The 16,855-nt window shown below is 39.9% G+C and overlaps 1 protein-coding gene across 8 annotated transcripts in view; it reads right to left on the reverse strand.

Annotated features, from left to right (window-relative positions):
- Nucleotides 1-16,855, reverse strand: part of LOC102381386 (cAMP-specific 3',5'-cyclic phosphodiesterase 4D) — a 431,023-nt gene that overhangs the window by 217,093 nt on the left and 197,075 nt on the right. The window contains exon 1 of one of the 8 annotated variants that reach the window (XM_025201142.1): nucleotides 4,348-4,376. The exons of the other annotated variants lie outside the window; for them this stretch is intronic. The gene's annotated coding sequence lies outside the window, so the exon portion shown is untranslated. Of the gene's footprint in view, nucleotides 1-4,347; nucleotides 4,377-16,855 lie in introns of those variants that run through there. 8 annotated transcript variants of the gene reach the window in all.

Below are 16,855 nucleotides of genomic sequence, written 5' to 3' on the forward strand. Positions count from 1 at the left end.
TCTGATGTACAAGACCATCTGATGAAATGAACTCAAGTTCACAAAAGACTGTTGTGTATATATATATCTTATTTAGTTAGTCTGTAAGGTACGCCTCCAACCTGCCTTCTTCCTGACTTGAAAGCTGACTACCTCTAGCTGTACAAGACCTAAACCAACACCTTCAATTGTACCTGAAAACAAACACAACCTAATGAAAACTTAAGAGGATTCCCCAAGGCTACGCTGGGCACTTATTTTCTAGGCACTCACTCAGTATCAGAACCTGCACAGACCACTAGGTAATCCCACAAGATACCTCTTCCCAATGAATTATGCACCTACCTTTTAATAGCTTTACTTAGACCATTTTACTTAAGATAATCTGGTGGGAGATGGTGTTAAAAGCCTTAATACAGTCAGTGTACATTCCATCCATTACACTCCCCAATTTCCAAGGGTCATCAATTTGTCACAGAAGAGAATTACATTGTAGGTATAACTTGTTCTTAAATCCAAATAGGTTTTTGTTTATCACCTTGTTAGCCTCTAGGACAGGTACTTATAAACTGTTTTGATGATACGCTTCAGTATCAATGTTTGACTGGACTTCCTGTAACTCCCTGGGTTCTTCTTTTTCCCTTTCTTAACAATGGCATTATATCTGCCCTTTTAAGCTAGGGGCAGACACTACACATAAACTGGTATAAGTGATCAGAAACTGGTTCAAGTCTGTAACACAACAGAAGTTCAGTGCACACTACCACTCTGAAAATGGCCAAAACCAGTTTAAGATATACCTGGATGAATGGACTTAACAGACTTAGGTTAAATTGGTTTATTGAACTTCTGTCAAGAGCTGACCCTAGGAGTGTGTGGGGCCTGGGGCATATCAGCCTGTACAGGACCTGTGTGGGGGTGGCAAGCAACTGGAGTGCGGAGCAGTGGGGGAGAAGGGTGATGAGTAGCTGAAGCGTGGAGCAGGGGGAGGGGGCAAACAGCTGGAGCGCAAAGCTGGTGGCATGTAGCAGCTGCACGGAGTGGTGGAGCCTTTGGCATGTGCAATGGCGCTGTCCATGGGGCCTGTATGGCACTGTCCATGGGGGCCCCCCAAAGCTTGGTTGCCCCAATTCACCCCCACAAGGAATGGCTCTGACTTCTGTCTCAGATCCCCTCCAGATTTAAGTTAACTCACAGTCCCTCAGCACCCCAGGATGCTTTGCACCTCCCCTGCAAACCCCTCCCCCTTGCAGGATTGGCAGGTCTTGGCCCAAGCTATCTGCTCCAGCCGAGTAGGGAGGTGTGCTCTACTGTGTCCTGGCTCCTGGCCTAAGCCACTTCAGGCATGTGACTGCATTTCCAGAATCAAAAGCGAGTGCCTGTTCACTTGCGTATCAGTTTAATCTATGCATCTTAGATTAACCTGTGAAGATTGAATTGATTCAGCCTTGGGCTTTTTGACTGTCTGTACTTAGCCTTACAGTAACCTGGAACTTCACCTGAACCCTACAGATGATTAAAGTTGTACAGCCAATGGCTCTACAAGCACTTCAGCCAATTCCTTGAGTATTTTAAGATGAATTTCATCAGACCCAGTTGATTAGAAAACACCTAGTTTAGCTAAGTAATCTCTAACTTGTTTCCCTTTTCTAGGCTGAGTACCTACCTCACTATCCTTGATGCTAACTGTGCTCATCATCTGAGTATTGCCTTTTTATGATGGCTGAGGTAAAACTAGAATTAAACACTTTAGCCTTCTCTACATTGAACATTATTATTTTCCATTCCCTATTCAGTAAGGGAATTAGGCTTTCCACCCCCCCTCCCCACCATAGTTATAGAGAATTTCTTTTTTTATTGCTTTAGTGTTATTTATCAGTTAAATTAGAGCATATTTGTTTTACTGTTTAAAAGTATAAACCCTTAGCATTTCTGTGGTTTTTTTCAGCATCATATGATTAACTCTTGATTGAGGAACATCAAATTTTCTTACCATTATAATTTTTAATACACTGTTAAGATTCATCCCCTCCCAACCTTCTTCCCTCAGTGCTTGTTATCAACCTCTATCACCTTTCTAGGCTGTTATTAAATCTATTCAGGCCCATGTCTGCATCTTATCCTGGATTCTAGAAATCCTGGCTGCAGCCCTGCAATACACCAACAACAGCCTTAAAAGGAAAATAAAAAGGTCAGGAGCCTTTGTTTTGGAAGGGTGCCAAAGTTGGAGTATCTCAAGCGCAGGTGCTCATGCTGTATTTTATGTATGGCTTTAAATACTAACATAGAGACCTTGAAGCACACTCATTGACTAATAAATGGCCTGTACAAATGCCAGTTCTAGCAATTAGTCCAATACAAATTACAAGTTATAATTCTAGTTCTGGGGTTGTTTTTCCTTCCTATTCTTATAGTTAGTGGAATGGTAGCACTGCCTATTAAGATTGCCTAACATATCCATTGCAAGACTGTTTTTAGAGGTCTATAAATTTGCCAAATTCTGACCAATTAGGCTTATTTTTCCTTGCAGATATCTGCCTCAGAGTACCTCCATGCTGCTGGGTGAGTCCATTTTTCACAACCAGACTTTGCATAGGTGGTATTTTACTGGCTGCCCAGCATGAAATACTTGGTTCAGATTTTAAAGTGCTGGGTATTCAGAAATGTGGCTGCAGTTGATGAGATGCACACATAAGGCAGTCTATAAAGCTAAAGCTAAGAAGTCTGAAAAGTCAGGTGCCAGGCATCTCAAATTGAAAGCGTAATATTAATGGATATTTTGCCAATATTAATGGATACTTAATTTCTCTGTCTCTGCTCCCCATCTGTAATTATAAGAGATGATACTATCTCCTGATTTCAGAGGGGTTTGATGAAAAGAAATGCATTAATGTTTGTGAAGTACTCCAATATGATCACAAAAATCACCAGAGAAAAGTCTATGAGAAAATTAAATTCTGTTATCAGCACAAGGTGTGGAGAGTATGCAAGTAGTATGGGGCTATACTACCAAACAGCGAGGAGAAAATAAAATATTGAATATCTATTCATCAATTGAGTTCCATTTATTTCAGACTCTGAATGAGACATAGCTCTGATGTTAAAAAATAATAGGTGATCACAGAACAAGAGACTGTAATGCAATGTATATGCACAACAAAGCTAAAAGAATGTGGCATTTTCCTGGTTTTGATTATTTAATCTTAATTGGTCATTTTGATATAATCTTTGTATACAATTATGTACATGTTCAAGATGCTTTGCCATGAACCATTATAATAATGAATTCAATCAATAAATATCAAATAAGGTTCTTTTGTAATCATATGTTTAAAATTTTCTCTGTTCTTTATAAGAATATGGTAACTATTCACCAGAGTTACTCATAGACTCCACAGGGTTCAACCTGCAATTGCAATGTTGGAAACTTGCTTTTTAGTGGTTAGGATATATACTTCATGACTGCATTTCACTCTGTTTATAATATAAATTCAACTGACTGTGCATTTAATAAGGATAATTAACACATTTTTATTTTCTGAAATCTTTACTTCAAGCATAATATAAACAATTTTTAATTTAAATCCCCTGCATTTCTAAATAGATTACATGAATTCTGTTAACTATTAAAAGAACCACATCTTGCAGATGCAGTTGACAAAGAGCTGGCCAGGCTGACAGAGACAGAGCCACAAATGTAGTATGTCAATTATTAACAAAAGGAGGAATGCATCATCACTGCAAAATTACCACAGGCCTTCAGCAACCCTAATTTACTGAACTATATACAGCAGCATAAGTCTGTAAATTTTCAAGAGCCAATCCCAGATGAAATCAAGATGAAATAAAACAGAGTACTAGGTGCTACTATCTTCTCACAGCAACTGCAGCACACTTCTTTTCCCCATTGCAAAATGCAACCACAGAGCTACCATTTTACACTTTCTTTGGAAGGGCTCCTGAGAGAATGCTAACATTTCCCCTAACTTCTCACATTATGCAGTTAATTATACCAACTGAATTACACATTTACTTATTAAGAAAATTGGAGTCTGAGAATGACAAGGATTTGTTAAAACTAATTTTTTTTAGCAGAAATACACTTAAAGCTTTGCACTGAAATAGGAACAAAACTGATCCACTATTTCGTAAGACTAGGGACAGAAATTATTATGCACAAGCCAAGTGATTGGAAACCAGTTCAAATTAATAACACAACAGAAGTTCAGTGCACATAAATCACTTTCAAAATGGCCCAAACCAGTTTAAGATACATCTGGATGGATGTAGTATCAGTTTTACATATATAGGTTAAATCAGTTTATTGAACTTCTATCCCAGATCCCCTCCAGATTCAAGTTAACTCACAGTCCCTCAGCATCCCAAGATGCTTTGCACCTTCCCTGCAAACCTCCCCTCACAGAGTGGTGAGTTTGCCATGGCTCAAGCTGTCTGCTCCAGACGAGCAGGGAGGCATGCTCTAGCAACCCCCAGCTTCTGGCCTGGGCCACTACAGGCATGTGCCTGCATTTCCAGAATCAAAAGTGAATGTCTGTTCACTTGCTTATCGGTTCAATCTACACAGCTCAGACTAACCTATGAAGACTGAATTGATTCAACCGCGGGCTTTTTGACTGTCTGTACATAGCCAAAATGACAATATTCTGGGAAATAAAAAGCAATGAAGAATGAGCAGAGATAGTAGAAAATAATCCCCTTGCCCCCCAACAATGACTAGCACCAACCTCTTGCCCTTTATGCCAAGCTGATACCAAAGTGCTTTACTCAATTCAAATCATTTTGTCACTTTATAAAAATGCTTACAGTAGTGTTAGTGTGATATAGCCATGATGGTCCAGGGTTTATGAGAGAGGCAAGGATTTCTTAGGGTGATAGCTTTTATTGGACCAACTGCATAGTTGGGATAGAGTTAAATAAGCTTTCAACTGCAAGACATTCATCTTCAGGTCTAAAATACACATATGCATGCAAAACAATCAAGGGGTGTACGTTGTAGCTGTGTTTGTCTAAGGACGTAGGCAGACAAGTTTCTTTGGGTGAATCTGTTTTCTTTTATTAGACCAACTTAAATAGTTGGAAAAAAATTTTGTAGCAAGTTTTCAGGTTTAAAGATCTTTAGTCAGGCTGAGAAATCATCTGCAGTTGGTGTGCACTCTTCCTGGGTGGAAAGAATACTAAATAGGCCAGAGGCTGGTATGCATGCAAGAAAGGCAGTCAGTGAAGATGTAAATTGTGGAGTCAGTGGGTGAGAGACGGTGGGGAGGAGAGAAGGGGGATGAATGTAGCAGGTAAATAGTGGAGAGGTACCTAGGGAGTCAGAATTCAGGCAGGTTATAATTTTTCATAAATCCAATGTCTATATTTAGTCCATGATTTTTTGTATCGAGCAGGTTGATGAAGTGGAGTTCCTAGGCTCGTTTCTGAAAAGTGTTCTGAAGTTCCCTTTGAACTTGAAAGTCTGAAGAGAGAGTGGTTTTCTTGTGCAAAATGTGCCCCCACAAATAATTGTTTATTTTTGTCTTTAAGAGATTTCTGGTGTGCATTCATTCTGCTGTGCAGTTGTTGTTTGCTTTCTCCTATGTGTTTTCCATCAGGGCATTTGGTGCATTGGATGAGATATATTACATTTCTGGAGGTGCAGGTGTAAGATCCAGGAATGCTGATGGCTTTGTTGTGGGGTGTAGTAATAGTGGGGGTGGTGGAGATGTGTTGGCAGGTTTTGAATTTCTTTTCATGGGATGGTGTGGATCCATTTGGTGTGTTGTGGGCCGTAGGAAGTTTGCTTCTGGTGATGAGGTTAGTGAGGTTCGGGGCTTATTTGAAGGTTAAGATGGGTGGTTCTGGGAAGATCTCTTTGAGAATTGGGTCTCCTTCTAGTAGGGGTTGCAAATGTTTGAGGATTTTCCGTATAGGTTTGAGGGAGGGGTGATATGCCATAACCAGCGGTGTGTTTTTCATGGGGGGTTTTGTCCTGTACTGTAGCAATTCTTCATGGGGTATCCAGGTGGCTCTTCCAAACATGTGATATATCTCTCTGGAGGAGTGTCCTTGTTGAGTGAAAACCTTTTTAAGATTAGTGTGTTAGCAATCCTGGGTGTTCTCCTCAGTGCAAATTCGGTGGTATCTGAGGGCCTGCCTTTATAATATCACAGCTTTCTTGGTGTGTTCAGGGTGATTGCTGGTTCTGTGCAGATATGTATGTTGGTCTGTGGGTTTCTTGTCTGTACATGTACATGGTCTGTATTTTACCATTCTGGATGCTGATCATCGTCTCTAAAAAGGAGATGTTGGTGCTGTAGTATTCAAAAGATAGTCAGATGGAGGGATGATGATTGTTGAATTTCTCATGGAACTCAATCAGAGATGAAAATCATAGTTCTAATGTACAGCAAAGATTTAGGAGCAAGGCAGAGGCTGCAAACCCAGCAGCCATTACCCAACTTCCACAGAATTGTACAGAGGCTCTGCTGCCACTCTATAGCTGGCCCTGAAGCCCTGAACTGATTCACCAGCACGCAGACCGGATTCTTGAGTTTTAATTTGTTCTGCTGAGGTAAGTGAGTTGTACCTTGATCTGCAAGTCATCTACCAAAACCAAAAGGGACTATGATATTGCTGGGGTAACCATATTTTCCTAGTTTGAAAACAGGATATCTGCTCTCTAGCACTTAGAGAGGAGAGTGGGAGGGGAGCAAAACATTTCTATTTTCACGGGGACAATCCTATTTTAAACAGTAATCGCAGGTATCCTACTGAAGATGAGACAAAAATAGTCATTTGACCAAACCAATAGGACAGTCAGTACAGGAGTTTAAAATAGGACTGTCCCAGTGAAAATCTGAAATCCAGGCACCATAGATGCAGCTAAATATGAGGAAGAGAAGCAGAATCAGAACCTTTCGTTGATTTGGTATCTTTTGAATAAAAATAGATTCAAATAGGGTTTATTCAAATACAAAGGTATATACAAAGAGTGAAACTTAACTCAGACCAGAAGGCATCCATCCCTTCAATTAAACAAGGCACCTCAACTTTTCAAAATAATTGCACATAGGTTATATTTATTCAAGAAAGTTGATTAGCAACTTGATACCCGCAGTCTCATTCTTGATGCAGATGCCATTACTAAAATTGGGAAAGAACATGCCACAATTGCTGACACCAAGCAGGTGATTTTATTACTCTGGAAAACTTACAAAAGGCACAATCCAACAGAAGCAGATGGAGAAATGCCAGCTGATAGAACTACTGGACAAAGTGGAACAATGACAATACAGTCCTGCTACTTGCTTTGTTTAGACTTTACTTTCACTGTGATCCAGTTATTTTGTCCCTGTGAAGGATTCCCAGTAGAATGTGCACTTTTACAAACTGTAAAAATGCTATTCTGATAATCTTTTCAGCAAAACTTGAGCAAAAACTCTAAAGCTCTTGTAAGCCTATTTCTTGCAGACACATATGTGCAGGCATCACAGTCATCCTTAACCACACACACCCAACCATTCCAGTTATATGTATATACAATCAGCAGCCAGTCCTAGCACATGATAGTGGAAAAAGAATTCATGAACAGTCTCTGCCTGGTGAAATAAAAGAGTACCTCAAAAGGCTCAAACTCTGTGTAGTTGGGTAAGGGAAGTTAGTACATTCGTATCTAAACTAGTGAAGGTGGTCATGTTTTTTTTCTTTTTGGCAAGAAATGGTCAGATGGACATAGCTTTGGACTGGGAATCTAGGGTCCTGGGTTCTATTCCTAGCTCTGTCATTGGCCTGCTGAGTAAGTTGCACAAGTCACTTCACATTTCTGTGCCTCAGTTTCTGTAAAATTGAAGTAATGAGACACATTTCTCTCAGATCTATTGATGAAAGCACCATGGCCAAGAGACATTAACATTTCCATTAGATTTGTTATTAATAAAATCAGAAGCTTCAGATTTATGGTAAAAAGCTTCTAGTTTGTCACTGAAATTTCACATTTTGATTTAAGATTGTGTTTTACTTCTTTTAAAAGTGTTTCTTCCTTTTTTATTATAGAAGGAATGAGGTACAAGTTGGCTTTTACTTTTTCACTAAACAAACTTTCTAAAACTTCTCCAACTTTGGATAAGTTCCGCTAAGACAAAGGAAATAAAAAAGAGGGGAGGGGAGAAAAGAATGGGGGGAAATAAACACCCTCGCATTCTATAATATTCAACGGCCCAAAAGACAAGGGGAAATCAAGTAGACAAGATTTTATACAATTTCCTTTAATGTTCCTCAAGCAAGTTTTATGAAAAACTTTAGGAAAAAAACAGAAAACTCATTCTGCTTCAGATTAAAATTGATGTTCATTTTTCATAAAACTTTTTTCTTTTTTCACCCAGCGCTATAAACTAATAAAGCATTTTCTCCCATCAAATGTGGAAGGTCAATATAAAAGAGAACATATAGATGGAATTGATTTCAGGGCAATCAAATAGTGTTATAGAAGTAAAATAAAAATAATTTAGTCTAGCAGTTATTTGCACACTAAATGGTGTCAGTAGTTAGAGGCTGCAAAATTGGTAAAAACTTCTAACAGGCACTTTTGAAATCTGTGACCATGTCTACACTTCAAAAAGTTTGCTGGGGTACCTACACCAGTACTCTCTACTGGGAAAGCTCTCCTACTTTGGACAGTGCTTGAAATGGTCCAGCAAGATTTGCTGGGATAGATTTTGCCACTACCCTTCTTCTTTCTCCAATCCCACTTCACCCCCAGAAACAGCTATGCCAACAAAAGTGAAGCTTTGTTAGTATAACTTCATCTATATTAGCACTAATACAGCTGTCTTGGTCAAAAATGATATTTTAACACATCCCTGTCCAACACAATACTTGATGTCCATTTGCTCCACAGCTGCCCTCTCATCCCTCTGATCTTCCCAAGGTACACAAATGGCATCTTTATAATATGGACTCATGGGAATAGGGTTACTATATTTACAGTATCAAGAAAGAGGACACCTGTGAGGGGGAGGGAGGAGAGGGGGGCGGAGAAGGTGGGAAGGCATATGATTATGGGGTGGGCAGTTATATGCCAGTGCCCTGCCCCTGCCTCTCACTCCTAAGCCCCTGCCCCACCAGCCCTGACAGCCCCCCCTCACTCCCAACCCACACCCCGCTGGCCCCCAGCACTGCCAGTGCCCTACACACTGGGCCCACAGCTCCCTGCCCCCCAGCTCTGCTGGTGCCCCTCACTCCCAACCCTCAGACCCCTGCCCCCCCAGCCCTGCTGGTGCCCCTTGCTCCTGAACCACAGCACCTTGGCCCACCAGCCCTGCTGCCCAAGCAGCTCCCACACTGCGCATGCATGTGCACGCGCGTGCACACACACACACACATACACACACACACAGAGTGTCTGTTTACCTGGGAGTGGCTTGCTGAGGCCTGAGCAGAGAACACATGATCTCCAACAGCCCACTCCAACACCTTGCCCACTGCTCCCAGCCCCAAGCAGCCAGCCTGGGAAAGCAAAGGAAAGGCAAAAAACCTGGACATTTGCTCTCATTTTAAAAACCTGCCCAGACACAAGGACAGGGGGCCAAAAAAAGGATGTGTCTGGGAAAACCTGGACTTATGGTAACCCTACATGAGAAGGAACCTCTAGAGAAATTTCAACAAAACTTTAACAACTTCCACTCCTACCTCAAACAAACTCTGGAATACTCCACCCAACAAATTTGCTTTCTAGAAACTACGGTGAAGGTTTGCATTGGCCATATTGGCACCACTTTGTATCAGAAACCAACTGACCACCACAACTACTTTCACACGACCAGCTTACATCATAAGCAGTAGAACCATCATCTACAGGCAAGCTCTCTGTTGCAGCTGTATCTGCTCTGATCCCACTGACTGGGATACATAACTTAAGGATCTGTAGCAGGAACTCCTACGGTTAAAATACAATCCCAAAAATGTAGCCACTCTAATCAATAAAGCCAGACTCAGACCTCACTTTGACATGCTACAATACCAACCCAAGGACAATGGAGTCTCTATGACTGACACCTACAGCTCCCAGTTTGAACACCTTAAACATCCTTAGTGACCTCCAACCCCTCCTGGGAAAAGATGACCGTCTCAAACTAGTTACTGTCCTGGCTTACGGGCAGCTGCCCCCAATCCTCTCAACAGTTGGATGCTTATCTTGCTGTGATCCTTTGACCCTAGCTGACTTCCTGCCCCTTGGGCAGGGGGCTGGACCCGATGATCTTACGAGGTCCCTTCCAGCCCTAAAGTCTATGAAATTTATGAACCCCAAATGGTGTCTCTCAAGCAACAGGCTACCTAATTACAAGACTCATAGACACACCAAGCCTTGCAACAGAACCAGGTTTCTTCTGTTAACCAACATCAATAAAGGCCACATCATCACTGGACTGAATAATGCAAATTATAATATCTGAGGTTAACTCACGCGCAACTCTACCAACACCATATACATCACCACCAGCTCACAGTTCCCCCTGCTGTCTACATTGGACAGACAGGGCGATCCTCGCACGAAAGAACGAATGAGCACTGATCTGACATCAGCTGCAGGAAGACATGCAGGCCTCTGGTAGAATACTAACCTCCCTGGACACAGCTTGGACGGTATGAAGTGTGGTTTAAATAGGGACTATGGATTTTTATCCCATTACCTGGATTAGCTTTTGTGACTCCTTTCTTTCTATGGGTTTATTGTCATTACCCTACTTGCCCTTTCTCTTCTCTCTCTTTCTCTCCCTCTCTGTCTCTCCCTCCCGCCCCCTCCCCCCCCCGGCTTTCTGCCTGTTGTATTCACATTTCTCTCTGTTTCCTATGCACTACTTTATGTACATCCTTTCATAGCATCTGTTGAAGTGGTCTTAAATCTATGAAAGTTTGTGTTCTCTCTCTCTCTCTCTCCTCCCCCACTATAGAAAGGATGTGGACAAGTTGGAGAGAGTCCAACACAGAGACAGAAAAATGGTTCGGGGACTGGGGCACATGACTTATGAGAAGAGGCTGCAGGAACTGGGTTTATTTAGTCAGCAGAAAAGAAGACTGAGGGGAGATTTAATAGCAGCCTTTAACTACCTGAAAGTGGTTCCAAAGAGCATGGAGCTGGACTGTTCTTAGTGGTGACAGATGACAGAACAAAGAGCAATGGTCTCAAGTTGCAGCAAGGGAGGTTTAAGTTAGATATTAGAAGAAACTCTCTCACTAGGAGGGTGGTGGAGCACTGGAACAGGTTACCTAGACAGATGGTGGAATCTCCAAACTTGGAGGTTTTTAAGACCTAGATACACAAAGCCATGGTTGGGATGATATAGTTGGGTATGGCCCTGCTTTGAGCAGGGGGTTATGTAATTTTCATAAGCAGACTAAAATAGTAACACATGTTTATGTGCTCAAAATGGAAAGTAACAACCATAAGTTTATTTAGTCTTTATAAAGTTGTACAATTTAAGGAACTGGTACAAGGATTCTTTGACACACTGAGTTTTTTGCTAGGAAACCTAATTGCAATTCCTCAAGTAGTATTTCAAGTGAAAAAAGAAACATCCACATGTTTATTTATGCTTCAGCTATTAAAATATATACATTTTCTGTCATTAGAAAAATTGAACAAATAAATAATGATAGTGTATTCATGGGGTTTTTTTTTACTTTTAATCTTACAGGACCATTATATTCAAGTATGAGGTTTGTAATTGTTTGTGCATTCAAATCAGCACTGCAAGTACTTTTGCTAGATTCAGTTTCATTTGTACAAATAGCAATGAAGAACATTATGTTAAATGTTCCAAGCTTTTGTGACTAAGAATTGCCCTTAGTGTCTTTAAAAATATTAAATGACATTTAAAGCCAAACTGAAAAATATGACCTATTTTTCTTCACAAAATGCTACTTTTTGAGGTTAGTCTTAAAAAGAAATAACTGTTTAGCATTTGATAATACAACAAAATACAATGAAAAATAATGCAAACTGTTTGAAACCAGGTTAGCAAATAATCATTGAAGTGTTTCTAGACTTCAGAAGGGCTAGAGATAAGTCTAAACCGAGACCCTGAATCTGAACAATCTGGAGAAACAGGGGTGAGGAGAACAGGTGCAGAATCCTACCTCAGACAGTTATTTATCATTATTGTTATTTTGGTAGTATCTACAACATATCAGCAAATATCTGCATACTTAGGAAGTCACAGGTTATGCCTAATCAATGAAGAAGTCAAGCAACGAACTGAGGTGGAGGTAGAGGGTGAAAAGAGGTGTCATCAGTGATCCTAATCCTGAAAATCCAGGCATATATACATGAATAACTTGGTGCATGAATAGTCCCATTAATCATCATAATACCCATTATAATTTTGTACTGTTGAATCTAAGGTGAGGAAGAGGGATTTGCTCAAGCAAAGCTTGAGACCCCTCTACTATATTCCATAAAGCATGGAACACGATAATCTTTATATTTGCTTCAATGGTTAAAAGAACTGCAACTGTTTATTAATCTTAAATTTAAAAAAAGCCAAATTAAATCTTTTCAGCCACATGCCTTAATTACAGACTCCTGCAAAGAGACTGAGCTGGGAAATACCCTTTTTTCCTCATACTGAATTTCTAAATGCCAAGGAATTATGGAACTCAGAATCAAAATATTAAAATAAAAGCCTCAACACTACAGTGATTAGTATACCAGAAATTCATCTACACATTAGGCTAGACAGAGCACGCAGCTAGAAAATTAGCTCCTTCCACTAACCTGGAGATTGTTGTAAAGATATTCATACTAGAGAAAACACAGCTATGGGTTGGGTTATCATCTGAATATTCTACTGTAATAAAATGTCAGATTGCACTTCTCGACTACTCTTGGCAAACTTTATATTTATTATTAAAAATTAGCAAACTTGGAGAAGTGCCTGCCTTACACTCATACAAAAGTAGTACTGTTGATTCAAAATAAGATAAGTGGTATTCATTGCATGAGAGCTATGTAACATTGGTGAAATATTATTGTCAAATGAAGGTCATTTTACAGATTTCATGGAAGAGTGCATTTCTTTCAGAAAGAGAAAAACGGCTTGCCATCAGATCAAAAGTGGTGAGGGTTTTACAATACGTCATTTCCTAGTTATTTGCTTCCAACACTTTCCAAGAAGGATAAAAGATTGCTGCACAGCTGTGAATTCCCTGCCTGCCAAAATAGTGATTGTAATCACTGTCCACAAATCAAAGATGAATAATGATACTGCTAATAAAAATGAATAGTGACTTAATGGAAATATAGGCCTATAGAGCAGAATGTCAAATTTTATTTGGAGGGGACATGGGTATGCTATTAACATCAAGAGCGTGTGTTGTAACAGTGGCCAAAGCCACAAGGAATGTATTCGTAAGAGATAAAGTTATTTTAGTAGGTGTCCACGGTATTTGTGTTGGCAGAAATGTTAAGATTTTATAAAGTTCTCTACCTCCATCACTACCAGGGGCCCAAATAGTTCTTCTTGACTTTTCCAATTCATATCTCTGGCTGTGAAAGACTGGAAAACAAACGTAATAAAACAAGCCACTACTTCCTAGTCGACTAGACAGAAAACTAGTTTCTGCAGCAATACTAAGCCACTTCTTGACATGCTTTCCCAGATGGCCTGGACTGTGAATGCCACCTACCTCACTTGGGCCACTACTGTGTCCAACACTAAACTAGATGCATGTGTTTCTTAATTGAATGCTATGGAATTCAACATAGATGGTTCTGGCAATAGGATATACCACAGGATGAGAGGGACATTAAAGCAGAGGCCAAGACTCACAAAGATTTAGCCAGAATTTCCAAAAGGATAATAAAGAAAATAAATTTCTGCAGACTGTGATGGAAATGTCACAAGAACCAGATTTGAGCTAAACATCAGCATCAATCTTTGTCCCATAGATCATCCTGAGAGAAGGGGTTGACTAGTTTGCTTGAAAAATATGGACTGCCTAACTTGTATAACACAAAGGAAAAGATTAATCAAGATTGAATTTTCAAAAATATACAATTAAGTGTGCAGCTGTAATCATTCCTCACAGGGATCATCTGCAGAGTCTGAACGAAGACCCTGGCACAACAGCACCTTGCAGAGACACCTAATTAGTCATGGAATTTGAAGCAGTATAGCCAGGCAGAGCAATGCTGTTCCCAGATGAATGACCTTTGCTGAGAAGCAAAGCTTCCTAGCCTGGAAGTGGTGCGCTACAACAATTATTCTGCTTTCGGTTGTGGAACTAGCTCATACAAATCAAGTTTGGGTATTTCTGATTGACCCTGCCATATGCCATGTGAAATTTAGTACGTGAACTAACACTTTCACAGCTATGTGCGGTGTAGATACACCCTGTGATATCAGCTCAGGCTTCCATTAGTTTAATGGTTTTCTTTTTTTTCTTTTTTTTGCCTGTGGACCACTTTACCAGCAAAAAAAATTGCTCATGCTCCCTACACTTCATGCATTTTTGCATGTTTATTTCTTATGAAGAACATGGACACAAATGTCAATATGCAGAAACATCATTGCTCCCTGTGTGTTGATCAATCAGAAGCCCCACCTCCATTAATGAAACTTAGGCACGTATCCTTGGCAAAGTGCTGCATACCCCTGTGAAGGTATGCATATTATAGCTTGAAAAACACTGTTCTAGTTGAAGTTGAAGAATCTATTACCTTAGCTGTTGGTGGCAGCAGAACAGGTAACACAGCTAGATAGTCCACTGGTTTATATATGCAGAAGCCAACCCATTTTACAGACTTAGGTATAGCAGGTCCTTTCAAAGCAAGTATGGCTAATTAGGTGGAGCTACCATGTTAGAGACCCTAAAGTTAAATAATGAACTTATTAAAGTCAAGGCAAAGCTCTCATTCTAGGAGCACAAGAATCAAAAGAGAAGAATGGGAAATTCAGCCTTAAGAATTACTGTGGTGTTTTCATAATTTGAGGCATGTTTTGAGTGTTTCGCTGCTGGAATTCTGTCTTTGACTGCCTCTGTCCCCACACTGGGGTAAATAAAGGAAGTTACAAAGACTAGTCTCAGGTTTTATATTATTGATTCTCCCCTGCCAAGAAGCCGATCTATAATGCTCAGCACAAGAGCAAACTGGTGTTAGAACAGGATGCTGGGCTGGAGGAAAGGGCAACAATATAATACATTTCTTAGTACATGCACTGTCCTGAGTGTTTTCTGCAGTATCTAGAAGATGGAGGCACTGATCCAGAGCCTCCTGTGCCCAAGTGATACAAATACTAGACAACAAAAACAAGACTAGAACTACAGTACTCACTTTTCTTTTCTCAATATCTCTTGTGCTGTTAAGCTCAGAAAAATAACAGAATTCAGATTTCTTTTAAAAGTCAGTTTGCCAGTCCACTAATATATGACCAAGAATGCAGACAGGCAGTACAAAATCAGCTTTACAATACAGAATCCATTATGGAATTGAATTATCCTCTGAATAAAGTATAATAGCCACTATGAAAGGAAGATGTAGATGTAACTAAGATAGCTCTGGAGAGCCTTTCTTCATTCCCTTAAAAGGAATTTGCCTGCTATCTCCTTATCTCACTCATATGTGTATTATTCTGTTGAATAGACACAAAAGAAACCAAAAAACCCATTAATGAATATTTATTTGCTCCAACCCCAAAACCAAAACAGAGCAGATATTTCCTGCCCAATATGTCTTCCCTCTTCAGGAATACCCTGCTGGGACAAATCATAATTAGTTCTTGTCTATTCTTTCAGAACATGCCAGAACAACAGATAGTGAAGAAAGGAAGGAATCAGAGAGGAAGACACAGAACAAGAAGAAAGGAAGAAAAACATCTAAATACTCTTAAATGTGCATCTGATCCATTTACTAAAATGTAGTTTCTTTCATTTACTCTATCAGAAAATCTCAAGTGAACAAGAACCCTGGTGCCAGAGTAGTGTCTGTTTGACAGGTCCATAGCTTATATGCAGGAAGAAAAAAATATTTTTAAATTCATATCATAACTATATATTAATCCACAATTCATAATCCAGTACCATATAATCTAGAATTGATTTGGGTATGAGGTAAAGCATTCACACCTCTAAACAAATTGAAACCTCAGGAACTTTGGAAAGTGTCAGGGTAGCCAGTTAGAGAAATCTGCAAGATCATCTTTTCAATTCATATAATACAAGAGCATTCTCATATGCAGTGATCTTTTATATTCCTTTAGTTCTTTAATGCAAGAGGCAAGGATTTCCTAGGGTGATATCTTTTATTGGACCAACCCTGTAGCTGGGATCAAGTTAGACAAGTTTTTGAATTCTTCCTCAGGTCTCTAAGAAATTATAAGAAAAACATAGGCTTATAAGGGTGGGATGGGAGAGCCTTCATTCTGCAATACAAGCAAAGAATCCCTTAAGGCTATTAATTCCATTTATTCAGGGATGTAGGTTGTAGCCACGTTGGTCTAAGGACATAGGCAGACAAGGTTCATTGGGTAAATCCAATATCTTTTATTAGACCAACTCAAATAGTTGGAAAAATTCTTCTTAGCAAGCTTTCGGGCACAAACACCCTTTGTCAGGCTAAGGAAGTGTCTGTAGATGTCCTGTGCTCTTCCTGGATGGAGTGGTAAAGCAGCCAGAGGCCAGTACCTATGCAAGAAAGCCAGTCAGTTAAAATGTAAATTGGGGTGGTCAATAGGTGAGAAACAGGTGTGGGGGGAGGAGCGTGTTCATTCTGGCGCACAGTTGTTTGGTTTTTCCTACATATTTTCCATCAAGGCATTTGATGCACTGGATGAAATATATTACATTTATATTATATTTCTGGAGATGCAGGTGTAGG

Source organism: Alligator sinensis, unplaced genomic scaffold (genome assembly GCF_000455745.1).
Source record: "Alligator sinensis unplaced genomic scaffold, ASM45574v1 scaffold123_1, whole genome shotgun sequence".
NCBI classification, from domain to species: domain Eukaryota; kingdom Metazoa; phylum Chordata; order Crocodylia; family Alligatoridae; genus Alligator; species Alligator sinensis.